The sequence below is a fragment of the Neovison vison genome, chromosome 3 (assembly GCF_020171115.1).
Source record: "Neovison vison isolate M4711 chromosome 3, ASM_NN_V1, whole genome shotgun sequence".
NCBI classification, from domain to species: Eukaryota; Metazoa; Chordata; class Mammalia; order Carnivora; family Mustelidae; genus Neogale; species Neogale vison.
Genome location: NC_058093.1, coordinates 173,838,566 through 173,863,252, shown reverse-complemented (window position 1 = coordinate 173,863,252; position 24,687 = coordinate 173,838,566). Strand labels below are relative to the sequence as shown.

At 38.4% G+C, this 24,687-nt stretch overlaps 1 protein-coding gene across 3 annotated transcripts in view; it reads left to right on the top strand.

The window, feature by feature from the left end:
• The first annotated feature begins 8,938 nt into the window (after positions 1–8,938).
• YES1 (YES proto-oncogene 1, Src family tyrosine kinase) overlaps positions 8,939–24,687 on the top strand; it is a 64,209-nt gene continuing 48,460 nt past the window's right edge. The window contains exons 1-2 of one of the 3 annotated variants that reach the window (XM_044243322.1): positions 9,084–9,282; positions 9,942–10,030. The gene's annotated coding sequence lies outside the window, so the exon portion shown is untranslated. Of the gene's footprint in view, positions 8,960–9,083; positions 9,283–9,941; positions 10,031–24,687 lie in introns of those variants that run through there. The other 2 variants (XM_044243323.1, XM_044243321.1) reach the window with 2 other exon arrangements.

Sequence of the window (24,687 nt, the reverse complement as noted above, 5' to 3'; positions counted from 1 at the left end):
CAAATAGTGTAAATTGACAGAATTTTATAGAAGGAGAGATATTAAAAGTCAGCTAATGTGGATTGCAGACTTAATTGTAACACATGGTGAAAAAAAAATTTTACATCATGACTCAGAATGTAAACATCTATAAGGGAAACAAGAGTTTGGTAAAATAATACTTTTTATATGTGGTTCATGCTCATATTTCTTTGTTTCATTTTCTAAAAGATGTTGGTTGCCATGTACTAAATTGTTTTGCTACTTTCTAAGGAATTATAATACACTGTGTGAAAAAGTTAATCTAATAAAATGCCTTCACTTTACAGTGTAGAAAACTGGAGTCTTTTTTTTTTTTTTTTTTTGAAAACTGGAGTCTTAAGAACCTGCGGAAGTCATTTAAGATTACATAGCTAGAAAACATGTTTTACCACATTAATGGAACAAAGGATAAAAATTTATAATCCTCTCGATGCAGAAAAAGCATTTGACAAAACTGCACACCATTTCATGATAAACGCTTTGAACAAATCAAGAATAGAAGGAACATAAAGGCTCTATGTGACAAGCCCACAGCTAACATCACACTCAATGATGAAGAGCAGAAAGCTTTTTCTCTAAATTCAGGAATGAGACAAAGTGCCCATTCTCACAACTCCTATTCAACATAATACTGGAAGTCCTAGTCAGAGCAATTAGGCAAGAAAAGTAAATAAGTGTAATTTCCATTGGAAAGAATAGGATACAGGGACAACTGGCCGTCTATTTGGAAAAAGGGGAAAATTAGGTCACTACTTCCTATTCTGTGTCAATAGCAAACATATTCAAATGCACTGAATATTTTAATGTAAAAGGAAATCACAAAAATACTAGAAAAATATATAAATAAATTTAGGATTAGAAAGGAAATTTTAAGACTGTCAATTTAAAAGAAACCAAAGAGATCAATAAAAAGATTAAAATATTTTTCAATTTTTTTGTATTGAAAAGAAAATCTGCAAATACATTTAAATGGTACATGAAAACATGGGGGAAATGTTGCCATTGTTAATGAAAAATAAGGAATTCAAACATTCAAAATACAAAGAATATTTACAATTCCATAAAGAAAGAACCGTCACATGTAACGGCAAAATTGGTAAAGGACAATTCGTAAAATTAGAAATATGAATGGCCAATAAATGTCCACAAATTCTCTAGGCAAATTTCTCTTTCTTCAGACGGACAGTCAGATGTCCCAGTGTCCTATTCTTGGAAATTACATTAGTAGTGTTTTATTTCCTTATATTTATGTACTTTATACTTTTGATCAATTCTATGTAATATAAATGGTGATGAATATGCTAACTGGCCTTATTGTGGTAATCATTTCATAATAGATATGTGTATCAGATCATCATGTTCTATACCTTAAACTTATATGTGTTATATGTCAATTATAGCTCAGTAAAGCTGAGGATGAAGATTACATAAGTATATAAAGGCATAAAATTCTGGGATCAGAATTTTTTTTGAAATATAATTTACGTATCATAAAATTCACCCTTCAAAATGTATAATTCAGTGGTTTTTGGTATAGTCACATAGTTGTCTAATTGTTACCTCTATCCAATTCCAGAATATTTTCATAACCCCAAAAGAAACCCCATACCCACTAGCAGTGGAACCAAAATTAGTATTCACTCCCAGACCAAAGATGTTTCCACTGTCAAAGTTTTATATGAATTTACAAATTAATTATCTTAAGGTAAGTAAATTTAATAAGGGTTAATAGGTCTAAATGACCAAAATTATCAAATACATGTTTGGACTTTACATGAGTCTGTGCCATTAACTATCTTAAGATTTTATATAAATTTCTATATCCTTTTTTAAAAAATATCTACCATATCCTTAACGGTACACGACAAACACTTGGGAACAGATCCTATGTATTCTAAACAGACTCAGGAAATGTTTTGTTTTTTGGATGTATAGCTCATCATCTCAAAGGAAATGAGACTAGCGACTTCTAGAGAATATGTGAGACTTAGAGCTTTTCACAAAAGGAGAATTTTTTTTTTCTATTTCAAGGTTTTCAAATAAAACTCACAACCAGACAATAGGCTCTTTAGCTGTCTAAGGAAAACCTACATATTTTCTTGAGCAGGAGTTCAAATAAATTTTAAAAGTGCCTCATGGAAATATAACCAAAATTTTCACTCTGGTTTTTAAAATATCCATCCCTTGGTCTCTGGCTTTGCTTCTATTTTAACTTGTTGGAATTTCACATAAAATGAACATGAGTGCCTATTTTCTATTTTATGCCGAAACTACCAGATCTCTAAAAGAAAAATCTCTGTCACATTTGGATTATTTAAATAGTATTCTCTAAAGTGTGAGTCATTGTATATTTTTTGGTTCTTCAGTGCAGGGTTGATGATTCTTTAGTAAATACAGTTTCAAGTATTCATAAGGACATACACCCATGCAAATTAATGATTCAGAACTGAGGGCTCAAAAAAAAGAACTCAGGGTTCAAAAAATTTGAAATGGTTGTAGATTAGTGCACTAGAAAAAATGAAAATAATGATAATGATAATAAAGCCAAAAAATAATTTAAAAAATATAGCAGCTAGTTCTTTTAAACAAAATTTAAAAATTAATCGAATTAGGTATAAACTATAAAAACTGATCTTTAGTCTCTAATGAAAACTTTCAAAAGAAAACTACGTATTTTATGTCAAATTTGGTAGGATATTAACCCTTTTCTCAAAAAAAAACACTAAAAGTTTTGAAAATCTATTAATATTTATATCCCTTGAATTTCAACACAAAGAAAATATCCTACCATTAATTTCAAGTTCTCCAAGGCCTAAGACCTTTTAAATACAATATAAACTAAAATATACAGAATTCATCAGGAAATACTGTATAGATGCTTTATGAATGAATGAATAAGTTGATTTTAAAATATTAAACAACCTTTCCTAGTGTTGGGTTATTAACTGTTTACTGACTCTAATCACTGAGTTATCTTTACTAGGGAAGGCTTAACTACAATTACCAAGCCGTGGCCGATTAAAATGTAAACCTTAACATTGATGTAGCCTAGACGTTTTGTATTGGCAAAGTGATTATGTTGTACATGTTGTCATTTCTCAGACATTTGGTTCTTTGTCCAAAGACCATGGTTTGGGGGAGGTGTCATTGGAAGATTGACAACAGATGCCAAATGCTAATCTCCAGAAAGTTATACTTAACACATGTTGTTTTTCTGAATTGAACTCATTCTTTTTAGGTGAGTCTCATACATCTTTTTCAGTTGGCCCCCAAACTTTTCTTAGAGATACAAGATGATAAAATGATTTCCTACAAATCTGTAGAATTCCACATTTCTTATTTATAGACTCCAATTTATACAAACAATTTACCAATTTTAAGTATTCCAGAATTTGGAGAAATAAATGCTGTTTTCACAGTCATTGAAAAAACATTTGAAAATAATTTTCTTTTTGTAATCACAAAGACTTCCAGTGGAATAGGTTTGGAAACTTTCCTCTTATTAGTGTGCTGCTTACCCTCTCCAAGCTGGAGGAATCCAATCTGTAATCGGGAATAATACTATCAACCTCTAGGGTGATTATGAGGATTTAGTGAATGATGTAGGTAAAGCACTTGTCATACATACAGTGAGGGCTTAATAAAAGATAGCCATTGTTGTCCTTGTTATCAGTCCTGGTGTCTGTATTGCCAGTCTCACTGATTCATTCACATGACCTAAAACATTTCACCAAAGCATAGATCTTATTTGTTGCCTATGTTATTCCCTTAGAAAGAAGAAAAATTAAGTAGCTATTTTAAGTACTCAAAAGCCCTATTTATATACAAATCAAAAGGAGTGTAAATACACTTTACTAAAGGATTGAATACATTATGGTTTACATAACATTATAAATCTGGTCAGATTTTAATTTGCTCAGATTTAATTTACTATTCACAAATGTGAAAAATAATTATCTATACCACCGAATATGCAGAAAGAAGACTTAGTTTAAAAAGGATATTAAAGTTTTTCAAAATGCATAGATTTATTTTCAACATATTTTTTAAAAAAGCCAACCACAGTGTTAGCTTGTAAAATATCTAATCATAGGTTCCCTATTACTAACCCTGTATGTATGTTTCATAATCTGATGTCAGTTAACTTAAGAGATAAGAGCATACCTGATTTATAGTTTCTTTTCCAAATCTTTGATGTAGGTAAACATTCAAACTTTAACTTCTTGCCTTCAAGCAAAGTTATGTTCTACTTTTCGTAACCCATTTGTAAAGATTTCCAGGAAGTAGCAATCTGGTAGCAATTTTAGTCGTGCTTAAACTCAATGTCAGAGACACTGACATATTATGACCACACACCAGCTTAATGTACCAGAAAAGTAAGGGCCAAATACTTGGTAATGGCTATAGGAATTACAAATATAGATCTTGGGAGGAAATTACAAGCCTGTAAGGCAGAGATAGCAAATGAGTTTCAACATCTAACACCAATTTCAGGTGTTAGCTGCCTGAATTGTGTTGAGGATTTTGAGGATGGGAGTTCGTGCTCTGGGAGAAAAGGTTTGTACTATGTTGTGATCTAATGTCAATGATTGCCCTGGGCAGGTAGGATCTGCCAGCTGTGTTCTAGGTTTGGGATGTTCCATATGGCTCAAGGCAATTAGAGTTAGCCTTGGCGTCCTACAATACATTATGCCTGTTTTTCACTGTACAGCTACGTCATCTTCTCTGAAAACCAGTTCCCCCATCCCAGGCCCACCCCCTCTATGTGCATGAGACAGGAGATGCTTTCCTTACAGCATTTGAGTTTCCTGTCAGTAGTACAAACAAGTAACAGAGACTAAGTAGTGCTTTTTATTTGCAAAGAACAGAGGTCCATATTTAATTAAAGCAGAAAGAATTTTCTTTTGGAAGTTCAGAGAAGGAGCAGGAAGACTGGTGGAGCACACTCAGGCAGGAGCCAAGGAAGCAACACAGAGTTCAGGTTCTGTCATAGGGATTGTCTGCTTAGGATGTAGGCACCTTCAGCACTGGACTCTTGCCTACAGCGACTGGGCTCCCTTACCCCTAGACTTCAGTCTTCTGCCACTGGATTCTCAATACCACAGTCACCATGAATAATCACTGAGTCACCTTTGCGTCACTCCTTCAAAATTCAAAATTCCAAGCCGAAGCCTGGGAATAGTGGTATTCAGATCACAGCTTAGAAATTGCTGACACAGAACTAAGTTGAGAGTGTGAAAATTTAAAGTTACAGGTAAGGCTACCTAGGAATAGACAAAGTGGGTACCAGGAGGAGCTAGAGCAGAAACTAGGGATTTTGCTAGATATAATAATCCTGGGACCAAATTGTGGGAGAACTAGAAAGAACACGAGTTAGAGAAATGAACTAAGAGATGAACCCAAAGTAGATTCCAACCCAAAGACCAGACTTCCAAAAAGTAGTCCTAGAACTGGGGAGGCCCATGTGGCACACTGTGCAATTCTATTTTAGACGAGGTAACCAAGTTTAGAAGCTGGAGAAAACAATAAAACAGAGCAAAAACATGGGCTGGATTTGCTGAAGCTTTTATAAGACTGGCATTTATTGCGTTTATTCATTGTAGGATGTATCCTTACACATCCAATGAATTGGTTCCCTTAGGCCTTGCCCAGTTGAGGGGAAGTAAAATATAACACACTAGCACCAGTCCTTGAGGCAATGAAGGCATCAGGAGCATTCAAAAATTGATGGGTTACTGCACCTCTCCCTAAGCTTGGCAAAACTAGCCTAACATTCAAGGATGAATACTTCCCATTTGCCTGATTTTCTAGCTCTTTGTTTAGAGGGGTCTTCATATTCTTCCTAATTGGGCCTGGGAGCAGTTTTGGCCAGGTAGAGGAGGCAAAGTTAATGGGCTATAGGTAACTTCAGACATAGAGTGGACATAAGGAGATCCAGGCTTTGAGTAGTTAGAACAAGTCTAGTGGAAGGCATTTTGAGGATGGTTGTAATGGGATGATAATTAGAGAGCAAAGACCAGTGCATGCATCCCGTGTAGGACTTTCTAGTTATCAGGAAAAGAAAATCATCATCAAAGCCTCAGTGATGGAAGCAGCAGCAGCAGGTAGCTTTATCCGAAACACAAACATTTCCTGGCAAAATCACATGTTCTAGGGTGAGATCAAATGTGCCCTAGCTAAACTCTGGATCTTTTAAACTTTCAAAGCATCCAGCAAGCATTAATAAACTTGAATAAATGATACATTTCACTTCTGTGGGGACTTATTATATTTCATTAATTTTGTTTCATGTATTCCCCTAGCTTCCTCACCCAGCAGACTCTCCCAGGGATTCCAAGACTTACCATTACTTAACACATACATACCAGACCTCTGTGCTGTGTGGGAGGGATACAGGGTTGCGTTTCATTTGTCTTTCTGAAGGAACAGATTTTTTATTTATTTATCTATTTATTTATTAAGATTTTGACACACACAGAGAGAGAGATAGATCACAAATAGGCAGAGAGGCAGGGAGTGAGGGGAAAGCGGGCTCCCCGCCGGCCAGAAAGCCAGATGTGAGGCTCCATCCCAGGACCCTGAGATCATGACCTGAGCCAAAGGCAGAGGCTTAACCCACTGAGGCACCCCGGCGCCCACAGATCATTCATTTAAAAGCAATTTGTGAGGTATCTGGGTGGCTCAGTGGGTTAAAGCCTCTGCCTTTGGCTTCATGCTCCGGTCATGATCCCAGGGTCCTGGGATTGAGCCCTGCATAGGGCTCTCTGCTCAGCAGGCAGCCGGCTTCCTCCTCTCTCTCTGCCTGCTTCTCTGCCTACTGGTGATCTCTGCCTGTTAAATAAATAAAATCTTTAAAAAAATAAAAAATAAAAGCAATTTGTATTATATCAAACTCAGCAAGACTTTAGAGATTCTCTATCTCACATTTTTTGCTTTTGATGGTGTTAGTGTTGGCTTTTGGTTGCTGTTTTGTTGTTGGTTTTGGTTTGTTGTTGTTTTAAATATCCTTGGAAATAAGTGAGCCATTGAGTCTAAAATTGAAGTTTCCAGGTTATTTACAGAGTAAAACTTGACACTGTAGGTGAATATTCCAAAAGACAAAACAGGGAATGAGGTAACAAAAAGAATCAAAATGAGGGTAAATAGTAGAAAACTCAGTAAGTTAACAGAACATGTAGATTTCAACACCACTTCCCACCTTTAAAACTCCATATAGAACATTTTCAAAGCCACCTCATTCCTTAAACTGGGGTAAACTAGGATTTTATTTTATTTTTTTAAAAGATTTTTATTTATTTATTTATTTGACAGAGAGGCAGGCAGAGAGAGAGGGAGAAGTAGGCTTCCTGTTGAGCAGAGAGCCGGATGTGGGGCTCCATCCAAGGACCCTGAGACCATGACCTGAGCCAAAGGCAGAGACCTAACCCATCGAACCAGCCAGCTACCCCTATACTAGGAGTTTAGAATTCATTTTTTGAGGCTGCGGGTTTAGAACAACAAAAATATCTCTATTTTATCCAGTTTAGGAAAGTAACAGCTAAAGCTTTATTTTCCAGTTTAAAAAAAAAAAAAAAAAGCTGAACATAAATCTGCGTGAAAATGTTTAATCCCCTGTACAGCTAAGGGCAAATGAAATTTTAGTAGCTAAATCAAATTAAAGCCCCATCCTATATTGTACCTTTTTGTTAAGGTGAATGGCTATACCTACTTTTGGTTCATTTAGTGAGCTGAAAAAAAAAATAATTCAAACCCTTATATGCATTTTCCTAAGTTCCTAGAATGCCAGACTACTGACATATGATTGTACTATTTCTTATTTGTCAGAGACGATTCTGAATTTCACTGAAAACCACAAAGGAAACCGACAGACCCACATGAATAGTTCTGATAACCCCACCAAGGAGGAAATACAGAGAGGAAGTTAATCTACAAGTCTGATAGGGCAGAAGTGATTTTAGCAGAAGAGCCTCAATATTCAGCCTCAATATTCAGTTCCGACACTGACGAATCCTCATCTTTAGCCCTGTTCTTCTGGATCCTCTCCCTTCTCCTTCAGGAACTGGCTACTGCGTAGGCAGGAAAGGTGCTTGGATTGGGATTAGCAGAATTCCAGTTGTGGCTGCTGCACTTTCAGGGTCGCAGCCTCAGTTTCTACAGCTGTCAAACAGGATTATTAATACCTGTCCCTCACTGCGAACTTGCCGGGACCCTACAAGAATACATTGTTTCCAGAGAAGCCAAGGCCACCATTACTGGGAGAGTCGCCAAGGGAACTCAGCTTCGGTTCTCTCCCTCCGCAAGGCTAGTTCAACCAACAGTCAACAGGAAGCTCCAGGGGTTGGGACAGGATCACCGGCTCGGAAGGAGGCCAGACGCGAGCGTTTTTAGACGGAGATCAGGCAGGTGATGAGAGCGTTAGGAACGCCCCCCTGGCTCACGCGGCTGGGCTGAGATTTTACTATCAGCGACAAAGGGTGCGGAAGCATAGTACTAAAAAGCAAACAGTCAACCAAAATAACTCAACCCTGTCCTCCTCCACAAAAACAAACAAAGCCCCAAAGCCCTCGGCACTAGAGAACAGGGCAAAGGGAATGGAGAAAGGCAGAGGGAACGGAAGCGGCGCCCCTCACTCCATCTCCAGGGGCAGGCAAGTCCGCGGCCTCAAGGTCCGCGGAAGGGGAGGGGGCGCTGTGGGTCGGCTCTCCCCGTGCAAGAAGCGCCACCTCCTCACGCCCCCTCAGCCTGCGCCGCCTCGGGAATCCGCCCCGGACCCTGCCGCCATGTTGGGTCCGGATAAGTGATTCGGACCAGTAGCCGACGGGGACAGAGAGGGGACCGCCCGCAGCTCGCGGAGCGCGCCGGCGCCGGAAGGCGGGGGGCGCTCGAGCCCGGGCGGGCGCGGCGCGAGTTCCGGTGAGCAGGCCGGCCGCGCGCGCAGGTAGCCGCAGCCCCCGCCCTCGCCCCCGCCCCGCCCTCGCCCCCGCCCCGCCCCCGCTGAGGAGGGGCGGAGCCGGGAGTGAGGGCGGGCGCCGCGCGCAGTGGAGGTGGAGAGTGAGGCCGAGGGGTGGGGGAGCCCGGGAATTCCCTCCTCCTGAAGTAACGAGTGCGGGGCGGCTGTGCCGTCGTCGCTGCAGCCGGGCGCTCGGGACGAGGAGGTGGAGGAGGGAGAGGGCCCCGCGGGCCTCGCCTCCGCCCGCCGCCCCCTCCTCGCCAGCCCGAGCCGCGGTTGCGGCGACTCATGAGAGCGCGGCTGGAGGGCAGGTAAGTACCCGGCAGGGCCCCGCAGACGGAGGCGGCCGATCCCGGTCCGGGCAGTGCTAGGCCCCGGCGCCCGCCCGCGCGGAAAGGCGCCGGCGCTCCCCGCCCCCGCAGGCTCCGAGTCGGGAAGTTGGGGAGAAACTTCTCCCCTCCCCCGTCCCGGCTCGCCTGGCGGGCGTGTCTCCTTCCCGGCGCTACCTGCTTGCCCCCTGCCTCGTCTCCGCCCCGTCCAGTCCTTCCCGGTCCCGCCCCAGTCGGACTTCAGGTCCTTGGAGCGGTACGCTAGCTCCCATCGGTGCCTGGGGGCGAGGTTAATTTTGGTTCCGTCGGCGGGACTGAGGGCCAAGACCGGCGGCCCTTTTCTGTCCCGGAGCTTGAGGGTCTCCGTGTTAGCTGACGCCGGGTGGCAACTGTGCTGGGAGAGCGGACGTGGGTGTGTGTGGGGGCGAGTGGGTGAGCCTCTCGCTTTACTTGGTTTGATTGAAAACCGCAACATGTTAAAGTTTTCCTTTGTTTTGGGTTGGGGGTTGGGAAGTATGCCATTCAGCATCCACTTTTACAGTATTATGCCACTCAGCCCCCCATTTGGTTCTGTTCTCCGTCCACATCTTACAGAAAATATTGTTTTAAAGTGTGTTTTTCTTCTTGATAATTGCTTCCAGTATTTGCTTTATTGGGCATGGGACAGCGTCGTTTTAAGGAGCTCTTCGAAAACCAACTCCGATGTAGGGATTGCTTTAATTTTTGTTTGGTGAGTGGAAAATAAATCCAATGGAGGGATCGCTTTAATTTTTGTTTTGTAGCGAGTGGGACACAACATAGTTCTCATTTGGTTGAATTGTTTTCTGCGTAATTATTGAAACAGGCATGGAATAATACACGTTCTAACAATTTATAAATTATTAAAGAAGTGAGACATCTAATGGAACCGCAGCTTTATGTTCATGCCATTACGTATATGTGTTTCATGGTGTGTTTTCACATACATGATTACACATGTGCATTTGATTGTAGTACATTTGTGTCCATGTAACTGTAGGCTTACAGTGCCAAAAGTATCTCCATAATTCCGAGTATATTTAAACCATCTTGTTAAATCTCTAAAGTTAAGTTACGCACTAAGGAAAATATTACTAAATGTGTACATGTAATTATGCATTTAAGGCATAGTACCTGGTAAATCTAATAATGAGGGCAGTGGCATACAGTGGACAGAAAACATTTGGAATGGGCAGGTTATGAAGGAGTGTGTTTAGGAGAAAGAGGATCTTGTGTGCATCAAACATGATTCTCATATATTCTGTAAGAAAGCTGTATCTCACTAAGCCATACATAATGTTTTACTAATATGTGAGACTCCTGTCATAGTTGACATTTCAGAACAGGAAGTTGAATTATTTTAAATTTGGGGACATACCTAAATCTCAGTGGAGATTTTGAAAGCTGGTTGACAATTCATAGGGTCCTAAATTTGAAAAAACAAAATGAAACAATTGCCTTTGATCTGAATCTAAATACAAGATAGTTTATATCCATGTTTCCAGAATAAAAGATAAAAAGGCTCTTAGAATATATACTCTGGTGTAACCACCATAATGTTATAATAGCTTTTAATTTTGCAGTATGTTTTTGCTGACTTCATAAACCACAAAATTGACTCCTTTCTATTCAACCGAAAGTGAAATTACGGCTTTGACCAGTCTTCCTAGGATAGGTGGAATTTGTCTAATGGTTGAAGTATAATATTAATACATGGCTTAAGTTTTGTTTTTTTTTTAAACTCAGGAAAATCTCAAACTGAAAAATCTGTGTGCATGCAAATAAATCTCCTTCCTGATATATGATGTTAAAAGAATAAATGTTCTGAGCTAATAGCAATAAGCCGGTGTTACCAACACATGGTATAAGATTTATTAGTCCAAAGTCCAAATTTCCATCTTTTAAGGCAGTGAATAATTTTTTAACATGAGTAATTTTTCTTAATGACATGTGTAACTCTCAATCTAGTGTTTAATATAGATGTCATTTATTAGTTCCTATTAGGATTATATTTTAAAAAGGTACAAACCCAGTTATTAAAAAAGTCGTGGGAATGTAAGGTACAACATAGGGAATATGGTTAATAATATTGTAATACCTTTGTATGGTGATAAGTGGTGACTAGTCTTATGGGGGTGTGTGTTTCATGATGTATAAAAATATCAAGTCCCTATGATATATGATAGAAACAGGCAGGGGATTGTATGTCGTTTATACTTCAATTAAAAGAAGTGCCTAATATCAAAAAATTTAAAAGCAATACTAAGCTCTGGTGTCTGGGAATGCAAACTTAGGAAATAAAACTGTATTTTTAAAAAACTAGCAAGGAAATGATTTCTATAAAAGTAAAGATTTGGGAGATGGGAGAAAGTTGTGACTGGGACCCAGCTTCTGCAGGGGTTACATGAGTTTTAACCTGGTGGTGGTTGCAAGGGTGTTCCTTAGTATATTCACCAGGCCACACATATGTTCTGTGTGCTTTTCTTTATCTGTTTTAGTTCATATAAAATGTTTTGTTTGTTTCTTAAGCAGCCTGTATGTAATATATAAGGTAGGCTTACAGTGACCCTGAGATCATGACTCACATAAAATGTTTTGTTTTGTTTTGTTTTGTTTGTTTTTTAAGAAGCCTGTGTGTGTAATATATTATATAAGGTGCTTGGATAAAGAACTTAACATTTAGTGACTACCTTTAAGAACACTGCCTGGGCTGTCCTTTGCAAACAGGATTAGACTTATTAAATCATCGTTGTCATATTCTAGCTAGTGTTTGTCACTAATTTGACATATAAGTAACATGTTAATTATGTTAATATTTTGAGGGAGAACACCAGATTTTACTACCTTTAAATCCTCTTAGCTTATATATTGTAAATGGTAAATAGTAGATAGTCAAAATGTTTATTAAACTTATGGATGCTATTCTGTCATCAAATATAAAATGCAGTTTATTTTTCATAAAATTATGTAAATGACAAAACTGTCACATCAAGGTAATAAGTCTTAACCATTTTGTTTATCTTTTTCAAAGATTTTATTTGCGAAGGAGTGTATGTGTGTGTATACACACACACCCACACACACACACACACAGGAGGGCAGAGGGAGAGGGAGAAGCAGACTCCCCACTGAGCAGGGAGTTTGAGGCAGGGCTTGGATGCTAGGACCCTGAGATCATGACTCGAGCCAAAGGCAGATGCTTAATTGACTGAGCTACCCAGGTGCCCCCAGTCTCTGTGTTCTGTAACAGTAATTCCTTGGATCAGTAATTTTGGCCTTAGTTTTCATATTCTTAAGGATGTCATGAAATTCTCAGCATAAGAAGTTTTCATTTACTTAAGCTTTATGAAGATGTGCCATATGGCACCTAACACAAGAGTATGTTTTGTTTCAAGAAAGCAAATGACAGTATGGTGTTAGAGTTTCAAAAATGCTGAGAATCATTGTATTATGCTACTTGCTTTATGTAATGGCTTGCTGTTTGAGTTGTTGATTTTGTTGCTTTGCATTGTTGCAATATAGAGTTAAAGAAGAGATCACATCTGTGCCAGATTCTTATATCACAGGAACTTTCAGTCATGTTATAAAGGTGATGTTTGTGGCACTGGCTTTGTTACGTGAATATTTACAGGAAGTTTTAGTTAAGATCTTCCATTGTTCAGTGCTCTACATGGCTTAGGTCACCTTCAGTTCACATTTTAAACATGTCTGTAACACAAATCCAGAGTTTTTCCAGAGAAGTACAGCTGCTTTTCCTTAAAGGTAATAATCTGTTCCTATTAAAGTATCTTGGTATCTTATTGGTAGAGTGTACAGCAGTTTGTGTGTGGCTATGGTAGGGTATGTATTATTGCTTTTCTTCCTCTCAGCTGCTCCAGTGCCACAATTAGGCTGAGTATTGCTCAGCTGCAGCTGCTGGGTGATTATGAACCATCCAGCTCCTGTCTAAACTCAGAGGCAGATTTAGCAAAAGGAGCTATAGTAACAGCAGAGGGTGAAAGAGAAGAGCCAGTGCTGCTGCCAATATCATTATAACATATCTCTCTGCCAAGGAATTGTTGGCTGCGGCAGCACTACTGTTGTCTTGGAACTAGCAGACTTGATGGCAACATATCCTGGTCTGGATTGAGTTTACCTGATGTTACGCTTTAAAATCTTGAAGCTCACTCCAGGAAAGAGAGAGAATCGTGTTATTCTAAAGTACAGGATAATACTGATGGACCGAGTTACAAGCCTCAGTGCTCAGGATAGCAGTGCCCTTCAGTTTTTCCTGCTTGAGTGTATATATGTGACTGCAGGCTCTCTGAAGTTTATACCATATACTCCATGCTGCTATAAGCTGGGTCACTTAGAAGTGCTGCTCCTATTACTGTTTGTGCAGTGGCAGGAGAGCTTATATGCAGGTTCTTTGGACATACTGCTTTTTCCCAGGAGGTGGAGGACCCTCAAGAGAGATAATTTCTAGAGCTACTTGCATATGGTATATCCCATGTCTGCCTGAATTTTGCAGGTAGGAACCCTAGATTCTCTTCTGTTGTTCTGGGGTATGAGAAGATGGACATCAGCAAACACAGACACATTATCAGCTATATATGGCAAGAAGCCCCAGACCGGAGGATGCCACAGGCAAATTTGGGGCTTCTGGAATGTTTCTCATTTTATAAAGTTGCTAAGCAAAGAGCAGCAGCATCTCGTCCTCTCTTTTATTATGACTGTCAGAAAAATCTACAGAGACAATTCCTTTTGCTAATTCTGGCTTTGAAACTTTGTTTGGGGTTGGCTAATTTGGGATGGGTAATGGGGAGCGTTGGGAGAATCAGCGCTCCAGCTTGTATAACCGGAAGGAAGGAGGAGGTATGGAAGACTACTCCTGAATGTTAACAAGTACACATTGTAGTTGTGGCACATACTTTGCAAAACTGGTATATCGGCTCCCATCTTTTTGCTCCCACAAAACTCCTCTGGTAAGAAAGCACATTTTCCTTAAGTCATAATTATTTCTTTCCATTACAGTAATACATGTGGCAAGGAACTGTTTTGTATGAATCTCTAAGAACAGTCTCTCGTAGATTAAATGCTTAATAAATTTTGAATTATATACAAAGATGTGGTTGTGTATTTTATGACTATAATATACAGACTCATGCTACTTATGTTTTAAAGTTCTATGTCTACTAAAATTCTATAAAATTTAGTGCTTTTTCAGGGTGCCTGGGTGACTCAGCGGTTAAGTGTCTGCCTTCAGCTCAGGTCACGATCCCAGGGTCCTGGGATTGAGCCCCCGTCAGGCTCCCTGCTCAGTAGAAAGCCTGCTTTTCCCTCTCACACTCTCCTTGCTTGCATTCCCTCTCTGTCTCTGTCAAATAAAAAAATCAATCTTAAAAAAAAAAAAATCTGTAAAACTTAGTGATTTTTCATAAGCTGATGTTAAATTCTTTAGATTTTTAACCTCAAAGTTTTGCTTTAGAAAATGATTTTATAAAACAGTTTGTAAACACTTGCAAATGTGAATTGAAAGGTCATTTTGGTATTTCTAATAAATGGAAACTCTTTGTAGAGAAATTAAACTAGTCTTTAATGTGATTTATTTTAAAGAAATATTTTTTACTGTTTTAATGAATATAGAAAGCCCAAGCTATCCACAGGAAAAGAAAAAAAAAGAAAACCTGGAGTTTTCTAAAATACATTTGTCATCCTATCGTGTTACTAGCGACAATCATGGCTTACATTCATATCTTCCAAGGACAAAAAGAAAGTCCTGATTTTCTTGATGTAATTTGTGTAAAAGAATGTGATTTCATAGGCTATGTCTGCTCTTACTGGGGGTGTGGGTGAAGACAGGAAGTACTGGGAGGAATGGACTGACCACTGAAACTTAAAGATTGTCTGGTTTCAGCCTATGTTCCTAGCAGTATGTAAACTCTAGATTTTCTTAAACTAATTGTGGAGGTTAGTTACTTCTCTAGTTTTTAAACGTAACTTACAGTTTGTTAGCATTACATAGAAATGGGAGTGGAGTAGAGAAAGTTGGTGACTTTTGCTGCATAATTTAATACTTATAATTGTTCTTTAGCAAGTTTATTTCTTACATTCGTTCTCTTGAAATTAGCATTTTACAGATAAGAGCACTTTTAGAATAATAGCTGTCAGGCATTTGAAAAGGAGCAGAGAAGGTAACATGGTGTAATAAGGAAAGGACTAAAAGGTAGAAGGCCATCTGGATTTTAATGCCACTTTGGACAGTGAAGAGCTATGTAGTGTTGGTCAGTTCAGTAAATGCCCTATGCCTCAGTTTCACCATTTGAAACGGACGTAGTTGATATCCTTTCAGCCTTATATAAATGTGTGGTTCTGTTACAGTTGAAGTTTTTATACTGATAATATTTTAAGGAAACTTTTCAGAATCTAGAATTTGAAATAAAATAAGTAACAGGTAAGTAAAGGTTGTAGTAAAAAACTGACCCATAGACTTGGCACTGGGCTTTTCTCCAGCAAACATAGTATCCACTTATTTCATTAAGTGGTTATTTATTAAACCTGTTGTGTAACAAATACTGTGCTAGTTTTGATGTTATAAAAATGTTTGCAGCGTGACTGCTGCCTTTTAGGAATTCACAGTTGGGTGGCACTGGCTAGGATGAGGAGACTGTTGTAAACTTTGTAGATTGGTAGATCTTTTTAGTGTGATAATCTAGTACAACACTTCTCTGGTTTTTTATCGTATTAGTGTGTGATACCTCTGAAACTTTAATGAGTCCCTTTGCATTAGATACTTGTAGCCTCAAGCAAACTGATTCAGTTCTCTCGGCAGGAAGGCTTGATTTGATTTTCTAGACAGTTTGTTACAGATACATGTGATACATATGCACATTCCATAACACTTACCTAGATGTTTTACTGTTAGAAACACTTTTGGAAATAAGGCCTTTAAAAACATGTCAGATTTATTTAGCAGTAAAATTAAAAATATAAGGGCTTTATTCATTGAAGCAAATAGATGTGATGTCAGTTAACAGATATTCATGACTATTTGGATGATAGCTTTGCCACATTATATCAGGAAAATAACCACTAACATTAAGGCATTTAATTTTTTTTAATTGATAAAAACACAGAGTAATTATTCCAGATTTTTTTCTTTAACACGTTTAGTTACTAGTTAGAATGAAATAAGCATAGACATTAGAAAATGGTTAGCTTTTTAAGGTTTGCAAACAAGATTTTGTAAAAAAGAAGAAAATGAAAAAGCCACTAAAATTATAGGTAGTTTGTGTTCCCAAAGTTTGTCAGTTGGGTCTTTGAAAATCAAAATCTTTTCCTAGAGAAAGTCTTTTTTGGAAGGTTAGTCTTTTTGGTTAGATTTCTAGGCAGATCGTTAAAGTTTATAAAAATTTAACAAAGTTATAGTAGTGTTTCATTGGTAAATGTGTTCTGATTGATTTTCAAGTTTTTTTTTTTTAATCTGAGCTCTTAGAATATACGAAATATTTGATCAACTAAATGCTCTGATTATACAGGGAATGACCTCATTCCCTTGCCAGTTACTCTATCTCCTCACCTTCCCAACTCTTCACCATTTAAAAATCACTCTGTTATGAGTTTCATATTAGGATGCCAGGACCCTCCCAGTGACACCTTGCTGTTAAGCTGAATTTAAGTATAGGAGGGTCCCTAGCTTCTCCACCTGCTTGTTCCAGACACTTAACCCTACTTCCTACTTTATCCCTATAGGACAGTATGAGGAATGGGAAAGCTTCAAAAGATTGGAAATAAGAAAGAAAAATGAGTAAAGTAGAAAAGGGCTTAGGAAAATGAGGAATGAAGGTAATGTGGAAGTTTATAATTTCCTCCTTGGTACCTTTTTTTTTTTTTTTTTTCTGTTTCCCACCCATTTACTGTCATAGGCTTTGGGCTTGAAGGAAGAAAACCCATTTTATGGCAGGTGGTGTGCTTGCTACATGTGTAGTTCATATGCATTATTGCATTTAAATATTTGAAATACCTTTTCAAAATAAAAAAATTGTGGATGATGATATTACATGTGAAGAAATTGAGTATCAGAAAGTATTTGTAATTTTCTAAGGTCATATGTCTAGTGATGACTAGAAGAACTGAATTTATCTCTGACAGGAAGCCTGTTCCCTAGAAGATAACGTCCTTAGGGATAAAGAGCAGTGATAGAAGGGAGGGTTTCTTTTCTTTTCCTTCTCCCTTAAACTGTACATTTTTTTTTAAAGATTTTATTTATTTGCCAGAGAGAGAGAGAGAGTACATACAAGCAGGCAGAGGCAGTGAGAGAAGCAGGCTCCCTGCCAAGCAAGGAGCCCGATGTGGGACTCAATCCCAGGACCCTGGGATCATGACCTGAGCTGAAGGCAGCGGCCCAACCAACTGAGCCACCCAGGCATCCCTAAACTGTACATTTTTATTGGGGCTGAGAATTCCCAATGACTTACACTTTTCTTTTTTTAAAGATTTTATTTATTTATTTGACAGAGAGATATCACAAGTAGGCAGAGAGGCAGGCAGAGAGAGAGAGGAGAAAGCAGGCTCCCTGCTGAGCAGAGAGCCTGATTCGGGACTCGATCCCCAAACCCTGAGATCATGACCTGAGCCGAAGGCAGCGGCTTACCCCACTGAGCCACCCAGGCGCCCTACACTTTTCTTTTTAATTGAAGTAGCTTTGCAGTACATATTTCATAATGGGAATCAAGGTCAGATATATGAACTTTAAAAGATGGGTTATTACACTAAACTCTAGCAAATGCTTTCCTTTTGTAGGTTTGGCATTGTAATGGAAAATTGATACACTAATTCCAGAGCATTCTTTATCTTTTAATAACAAGATGTTCAGCCCAGATTTACAAGGATACAATGTTTGAATGTTTTTCCAATCAAGTTTCTTCTTTTTTTAATCTAAATTTAATTCAACAGAAGAGCAAAGCAGACAAAAAGATGGGTATTACACTAACTAAACTGTAGCAAGTGGTGTCCATTTGTAAGTTTGGGTTTGTAAAGTGTATTTGGAGTCTATGTGTATATAGTAACCTTCTCGCTCTTTCCCTGTCATTCCTCCTCCCCTGAATTGAGTTTATGCTCAAATATGAACCTTCTGAGTGAAAAGCTGGCTCAAACTTCTTTTTTGCAACATTGCCTTTATTTCCACTAATTAAACCATTTTTCCCTCGATGAGTTGATAGAAATAGTTGGAAGGTCTGCATTGTCTGAATGGTCCTACAGCACATTTTGGATATGCTGCAGAAAGAGAGCATACTTTTGCCTTGTCAATAAGATGACAGTTTCCTACACCTTGGAATGATGTAGGAATTGGCTTGACTCATCAGCCATTCAAAGCTTTCCTTCCTTCTGGAGGAAAACAGTAGGTTTCTTCCATCCTGCCTTGTTCCTATGAGTCTACTGTTATTTGCATTCCTTACTCTCTGGATGAAAAGTCTCATCTAAAGCTCCAAACGGAAATTTTGTTTGCTGCTCATTTACCACTGTCAAATTCTGTTGACAAAGATTTTCTTAGCCACCTTAGAAGCCTTTTATTCTTTGGCTTCCTTTTATTTCTTCAGTTGTATCTAAGAATGTACCCTTTGTCCTGTTTAATAAGCTGGAGCATTGTTTTCTAATGGGAACACGAGGTTGATTTTGTAGCATTATTATGCCACATAGAATGTAATTCCTTCATACATCACTCCAGCAGTTCCATCATTGCCCATGTTTATTAACTCTACATAAGTGTTGGCAGATAGGTTTTAAACTGTTGTGCCAAGTCTAAATGATGGGAGTGGCTGCTGCTAGAATGTAAGCTCCATGAAGGTTGGGGGCAATCTTTGTTTTGGTTACAAAGTTAACTCAAGTATCTGGAGCAGTAGCACAATGTGGACACTTAATAAATGCTATAAAATCAATGACAGTGTAACAGTCCGCTGGCAGTATTTGCTTCTCCTGGGCATGGGAGAAAGAAATGTCAACAAATAACTAGCTCCTCATTAGAAGCTCATGCTGTAACCACAGATGCTTTTCAATCCAGGCTCCTTGGAGTATCAGGCCCAGGGCTAAACTAGTGGCATCAGTGCTCAGGGTGAATTCAAATAAACTTTGTACTTGAGCCTGATGAAGAAACTGAGGTTTGACTTTGCAGTGACTTGTGTTAAAGACCAGTAAAAAAAAGTATGTGCAATAGGGAATTTCTTTTCTTTATATGTTATTCTTTGTATCTCTAGCAGCTGTGCTTCTTAAAAACTCTGGCACACACCAGTTCCCCTTACATTATGTTGATATAAATGAATTATATGCATATATCTGGTTGCAGGTAGACTAAGAAAAATAGTCTGTGGTAAGGCTACTTACAGTGACAACCTTAGAACGGGAGAATGAATTTTTGGTGTAAAGAGGAGTTGTCTTTGCTCCAGAAGGTGAGAGAAAGTAACCTGTGTTAAAAATGTTAGACATCTTTAAAAAAAAAAAAAGACATCTATATAGAAATACGCTGTTTGATTATAGAAACATAGTTAGAGTATTTGAAAATTGTGGACAAAGATGATATCTTTTTTTTTTTTTTTAAAAGTAAACCCTATGCTGAATGCCCTCATGACCCCGAGATCAAGAGTTGCATGCTCTACTGACTGAACCAGCCAGCTAGGTACCCCAAGATGGTATTTTCTTGATTTAAGACAACGTATTAGTACAGAGGCAAACTAATTATGACGGAAAAAGTCAAACATCCCAGCACCTTCTGGAAGTTTGCTTTTTAGAAGCAGAACATCTGGAAAAATATTACTTCATGTTTAGGTGGTAAAGGAAGCTATAAAGGTATTTGCTGTTTTGAACTTAATTAGGGTCAGTAGAAAAAACTGATATGCAAAGTAGAGAAAGAACTTTTGGAGATAGGGACCATGTTTTCCTGGGTTTATATTAAAAGTAACAGGAAAAGTAATTTTGGACTTTAAGAAGATGTATGCTCTAGACTTTAGGAAACATATTTGAAAACCAGTAAGGGTCTGTGATTTCAGATTCTGATGGGCAGTATACCACCTAAAGGAATGAAAAGTCTAAAAATGCCCCAGACTTATTGTATGAAGAGCTTAGAAAGCACTCTGATATGGGAGGGGGTCAGAGAAGAATTGTGGATTATCTCTGCATTTATGTAGTCCTTTTAGTGATTGAGAAAAGATAGTAATTAGCCAATTGGTGGGGATAGTAGCAAGTGGGAATCATGATGGAGTACAAGTCCTACCTACCCTACACCCTCCTCCTCACCTCATTACTACTCACCCATTAAGGCACTCCTTCTGGGACTTAGTTCTTGTTTTTATTTTTAATTTTAATTTTTTAATTAATAGAACTTAAGTCAGAAGGAAGAACTCATAATAAAGGCCAGGTAGAAGAGAGGGTCAAGAACCTCTTAATATATTGTCAGAAGATGAATAGGGTTTTTAGAATGGGATCCCTGCAAGAAAAAAACTAATGACAATGTGGATGATTCTTAGAGATAAATTCGAAGCTGGAAGTAAGAAGGAAGCCACAGATATACAACTTAGGGAAGGTGACATAATAGATAGTGGGAAATGCCTACCATGTCTTCTTTTCATCTCCTGGCTTCTATAACATGTTCTTTAAGTTAGAAAAGATAGAAAAGAGAGTAAGAAAGTAGATAATAGATAGTTAAGAGGGCATCTAGCTTCAGTTGATTTCAAGCTTCTAGGTCCAGAAGAATTCTGTTTGAATGTTCTGAAAGATATTTCTCATATTCCCAGGGCCTCGGTAATAGAGAAATCAATGGAGACAGGTAGATGTTTAAAAAAAAGCAATTTGATAAAATTATATTTTAAATGAGGTTTGTTTACTCTCAGGCCCATTTTTGGGCTTTCGTTCTTTTCCAGATATTCTTTATTCCTGTGCCAATACCACATAGCCTAATGATTAGGACCATGATAACAATAGCAAGAAGAGCAGTTAATGTTGAGTACTGCTTATGTGCCAATCATGGTGATCTTGGGGTCCTGGGCTTGAGCCCTACGTTGGGCTCTCTGCTCAGCAGGGTGCCTGCTTCCCCTTCTCTCCCTGCCTACTTGTGATCTTTCTGTCAAATAAATAAAATCTTAAAAAAAAAAAAAACATTTTCTTATACAACCACAGTACAATTATTAAATTTAGAAATCTTAAAAACTCTATTATAGAGTTATCCAATATATAGTTGTAGGTTGAAATGTGTTTTCCCAAAAGATCGTTTTAATCCTAACCCGTAGTACCTGTGACTATGACCTTATTTAGAGATAGGGTAGTTGTAGATACAATCAAGTTAAGATGAATTCAAACTAGATTCTGGTGGGCCCTAATCCAATGTGACCAGGCCTTCTAAGAAGAGGAAAATGCCATGTGACAACAAAAGCAGAGATTGGAGTGATCCAGCCCAAGCCAAGGAACCTCAAGGATTGCCAGCAACAATCAGAAGCTAAGAGGAGGCAAGAAACGATTCTTTCCAGAGTTTCAAAGGCAACGTGGCCCTGCTAACACCTTTGAATTTGAAATTCTAGTCTGAGAACATAAATTTCTGTTGTTCTAAGCCTTTTTTTTTTTTAACAGCAGCCCTAAGAATTAATGCAGCAGTCCATAACCAATATTTTCCCAGTTGTCCTCATAATTCCTTATAACAATAATCTAGGATCTAATCCATTGCATTTAGTTATCCCATCTTTTTAGTTTCCTTTAGTTTGAACAGTTGTTTAGCTCTATCAGATGCTGGTTTTTGAAAAGTCAGACTACATGTTTTGTACAGTGTTCCCTAGGATTTGTTAGGTGTTTCTTGTGGTTGGATTCAGATTATGAATTTAGGGCAGCAATGCTATATAAGAGGTATCATGTCATTCCTAGTATAGGCCACGAAAAGGCACTTCTTGTTAGTCTGTTGCATTTGGCAGTATTAACTCAGGTAAGGTGAAACCTGTCAGACTTCTTCACTGTGAAATTGGTATTTTTCTCTTTTAATAAGTAGTAGGTGAGGAAGTACTTTTAGCTCATTTATCAGTGATTGGCTGAATTGATTATTGTAACATTGGTTGCAAAATGATACTTTTTGTTTCTTAAGATTTTATTTATTTGACAGAGAGAGATCACAAGTAGGCAGAGAGGCAGGCAGAAAGAGAGAGAGAGAGGGAAGCAGGCTCCCTGCTGAGCAGAGAGCCCGATGCGGGACTCGATCCCAGGACCCTGAGATCATGACCTGAGACAAAGGCAGTGGCTTAACCCACTGAGCCACCCAGGCGCCCGCAAAATGATACTTTTCTAATTCTATGATTCCTTCTACATTTTTGAGTTGAGATTCTGTAAGAGAAAACCTTTCCATATTCCTCGTTTATTATCAGAATGATTCATAGACCTTTTTTAGCCAACAGGTTATAATCCATTAATATCTTTATTTATTTATTTTTAAAAAAATAGCTTGTTTATTTGAGAAAGAGCGTGCATGAGTCAGGGGAGAGGGAGAAGCAGACAGTCTTCTGATCAGGGGCGCTCGATGTAGGGCTTCATCCCAGGACCCTGAGGTGATGACCTGAGCCAAAATCAGACCCTTAACCAACTGAGCCACTCAGGTGCCCCGTCCTTATTCATTTCGATGCTCAAATTTGTTCTGTTGTTGGCCAGCAAGATCTTCAAGATGGCTCCTGTGTACTTTTTTTTTTTTTTTTTTTTAGATTTTATTTATTTATTTGAGAGAAACAGAGCATGAGAGGGGAGAAGATCAGAGGGAGAAGCAGACTCCCCGTAGAGCTGGGAACCTGCTGCGGGACTTGATCCCAGGACTCCGGGATCATAACCTGAGCTGAAGGCAGTTGCTTAACCAACTAAGCCACCCAGGCACCCTCCTGTGTACTTTTGATATATTCCCATCATTTTCTGAGTACTACTTTCTTTCTTTTTTTGGGGAGGGGGTATGAGATATATCAGGCTACCTTGCTCTAGCCACTTATCAAAAGAGCATTGATTCCTTTTAGCAGGTATGTGTGGTTTTGAATGGTTTGTTTTTAAAGTATATTTTTATAATTGACTATTTTTGTATACAAAAAAACTTATTTCTGTATATATTTTGTAATTGCCCTATACACATCTCTTGTTTCTGATGGTTTTTCATTTCTCTTAGGTTTTCTGTATAAATAATCATTATGCATAAATAATGATTTTAACCCTAACTCATTTTTTTTAAAGATTTTTAAAAATTTATTTGACAGACAGAGATCACAATAGGCTGAGAGGCAGGCAGAGAGAGAGAAAGGAGGAAGCAGGCTCTCCACTGAGTAGAGAGCCTGATGCGGGACTCGATCCCAGGACCCTGAGATAATGACCTGAGCTGAAGGCAGAGGCTTTAACCCACTGAGACACCCAGGCACCCCATAACTCATTTCTAATATTTATTCATCTTATTTGGTTCTCTTGTCTAATTGCATTGGTTAGTACTTTCAGAACAGACCAAAATGTTAATTATAAATTTAGTAAGACTGTTTTCTAGGGTTTGCCATTAAGTCATGATACCAGAGTTTATTTGAGCTTTAGCTCTAGATACATAATAGAAGGATTTCTATTACTGTGTTGTGGAGGGTTTTATCCTGTCAAGTAAGGGTGGATGCTGACTTAGTTTTTTTCTTGAGTTTTTTTTTTTAAATAAATGGCTTTTATTATTTTTTTAATAGGTTGAAATAATATTATGAGTAGACATCCTAATATAAAACTATACTTAGATCTGAGAATAAGCTACAATTTTTTTTTTTTTTAGTAGAGAAGCATACAACTGTGATTACGAGCACTGTCAAGCATAGTAGTGAAAGGGAAAAAAAAAAGCTAAAGGAAAACTCTGTTTCCTCTGTACAGTACCCACAGAATACTCTGGTGAACAGACATGTAGGGTTTTCCCATACCAGCTAATTTTCCAATACCAGCTGAGTGTTCTTCAGTTCAATTCTGACACTGTTTACCTGGAGTTAGCCTTAGATCTCACAGATTAAGGGCTCAGTTTTTCAAGACTGCTCTCTCACCCCCAACCTCAGGTGCCAGTTGCAAATAGTGGATTCTCAGGTTGCATACAGCTTCTGTCCAACAAGGTTATAAATTGGGAGTTCCTGCAACTCTGCCCTTAAGTTTGATAATCTGCTAGAATGGCTAACAGAACTCAGGAAAACAGTTCACTTACTAGATTGATGGTTTACTATAAAAGAGTACAACTCAGGAACTACCAGGTGGAAAAGATGCATAATGCAAAATATGGGGGAAAGGGCATAAACTTCCAGATAAGCCACCCTCCTAGCACCTCCTTGTGTTCACCAACCTGGAAGGTCTCTGAACCTTCTCAGTTAGGATTTTTATGGA